The sequence below is a fragment of the Oratosquilla oratoria genome, chromosome 6 (assembly GCF_046742065.1).
Source record: "Oratosquilla oratoria isolate Oo_2021 chromosome 6, ASM4674206v1, whole genome shotgun sequence".
Taxonomy (NCBI): Eukaryota; Metazoa; Arthropoda; class Malacostraca; order Stomatopoda; family Squillidae; genus Oratosquilla; species Oratosquilla oratoria.
In genome coordinates, this window is record NC_134782.1 from 15137495 (window position 1) to 15139994 (window position 2500).

Here is a 2500-nt window from a genome sequence, read left to right on the forward strand (position 1 = left end):
CCCCAACACTATCCCCCCTTCCCCCATACTCTCTCCCCCTTTCTTTATCACCCAGGTCCCCCCCTCCCCCCAACACTATCCCCCCTTCCCCCATACTCTCTCCCCCTTTCTTTATCACCCAGGTCCCCCCTCCCCCCAACAATATCCCCCCTTTCCCCCATACTCTCTCTCTCCCCCTTTCCTTATCCCCAGCTTCCCTTTCCTTCCCTTCCCTTCCCTTTCCTTCTCTTCCCTTCCCTTTCCCTCGCTTATGCTTACCTGCAATCTTATCTTCTTCCCCTCCTCTTCCTCCCTTCTCTTCTTTGTCCTTTCCTTACCTTCCCTTTACCTTCCCTTCCTTCCCCCTCCCTTTCCTTAGATCCCTACCCTTTCTTACCTCCCCTTCATTTACCTTTCTCTCAATTTTATTCACTTGCCCTCACTTTTCTTTCCTTACCTTACCCCCCTTTTATTTACCTTTTCCCTACCTTCCTTTCATATCTCCTCCCTACCCTTACCTTACTTCCTTTCCCTTGCCTTCTACCTTTCCATTTAACTTTTTCTCCTCTTCCCCTCTCTTACATTCTCTTCCCTAACATTTCCTTTGCTTCCCTCCACTTGCCTTTCCTTCCCTTTCCTTCCCCTTCCTTTCCTTCTCTCTCTCTCTCTCTCTCTCTCTCTCTCTCTCTCTCTCTCTCTCTCTCTCTCTCTCTCTCTCTCTCTCTCTCTCTCTCTCTCTCTCTCTCTCTCTCTCTCTCTCTCTCTTTCTCTTTCTTTATTCAACCTTCTATTCTCCTTTCCACTCAATTTCCTTCCACTCGTTTCACCCTCTTCTCCTCTCCTCTCCTCCTTTCTCCTCCCCCTCTCTCCTCTCCCTTCCCCTCTCCTCATCTCCCTTCCTCTTCTCTCTCCATTCACTCTCTTCCCTTTCAATCATTTCTTACTCCCCATCCTCCTTCTCCTCCTCCTCCTTCTCCTCTTCCTCCTCCTCCTCCTCCTCCTCCTCCTCCTCCTCCTCCTCCTCCTCCTCCTCCTTCCGGTCTTCCTCCTCTTCCAGAATCTCTCTTGTTTCTCATTTCCTTATTCGCTTCCTCACCCTCCTCCTCTTACTCCCACTCCTCCTCCCCCTCCTCCTACTCTTCCTCCTCCTCCTCCTCCTACTCCTCCTCCTCCTACTCCTCCTCCTCTTACTCCTCCTCCTCTTACTACTCCTCCTCCTCCTCCTCCTCCTTCTCCTCTTCCTCCGTGTGTTTTTCCTCCTCCCATATCTTTCCTCATTGCTTTCCCTCCTCCTGCGCCTCCTCTCCTCTCCTCCTCCTTCTCCTCTTCCTCCTCCTCCTCCTCCTCCTCCTCTCCTACTGCTACTCCTACTCACCCTCTGCGTACTCCTCAGTCTCCTTCTGCGCCTCCTTCTCCTCCATCTCCTCTTTCCCCTCCTCCTCTTCCTTGTCCTCCTCCTCCTCCTCCTCCTCCTCCTCCTCCTCTTCTTTCTCCTTTTCTCACTCCTACTACTATTCCTCCTGCTTCTCCCATTACTCATCCTCGACTTACATATCATCAATTATGTCCTCTTCCTCCTCCTCCTGAGCCTCCTCCTCCTCCTCCTCCTCTTCCTTCTTCTCTTCCTTCTCCAATGACTTGTCTACTTGTGGCTAATGGCCGGCCACCAAACATGAAATGACTGTGGGTTGGTGGTGGTGATGGTGGTGGTGATGGTGATGGTGATGGTGGTGGTGGTGGTGGCGATGGTGGTAGTGATGGTGCACAGTGGTGCTTACCACCACACCAACGCCTGCGTGTGGGTGAAAACACCAAACGGTGGGCCACGAGCATAGTCAAATCCCTTGGTGGCAGCGTATACACCACATGTACACAAAACAAAGTGTATGAAATTATTAAATAATTTATTTATCAAATTAGTTATTCACTCTACTATGGATTTGTCATCTGTGGACATCAACGGTGGCTTTGTTACCAATAGATAATGTTCATAATTAATGAGATATCTATTACAAACTAATGGGAAAGTTCTAATGCAATACTAATAGAGTTATGATTGGAATAATTATTGAAAATAACATTACTGGAATTTGTTTATCAAAATAGGAATTACTGAGTTTCCTTGGTCCGTTATTTGTGTATTTATGTGGCCCACTCCAAAATCATCGCAAGCACATTTTATTTATTTATTTATTTATTTATTTATTTTTTACAAAAATCTCGTATTGCAAAGGGTTGGTGTAGTGTGTTTGTTTATATTGCTGCAAAGGTCGATTTCATATCATTTTTTCTTTTTATTTGTTTTTTCAATGATAGATTGTCATTTCCACAAGACAATACTTAAACTGCCATCATTACTATTACCGCTACTATTACCGCTACCACCGTCACCTTCATCATCACAGATTGCCGTCAACATTACCACCACTTTCACCATCATCACGAAGAATAACAACGAGAACATCAATGATAGCAACAAAAAGAACAACAGAAGAACTTCCATCATCCTGTACTCATCATT

At 46.6% G+C, this 2500-nt stretch overlaps 1 protein-coding gene across 7 annotated transcripts in view; it reads left to right on the forward strand.

Moving 5' to 3' along the window:
* LOC143026311 (glutamate-gated chloride channel-like) overlaps positions 1-2500 on the forward strand; it is a 271860-nt gene that overhangs the window by 240041 nt on the left and 29319 nt on the right. The window lies entirely within an intron of this gene.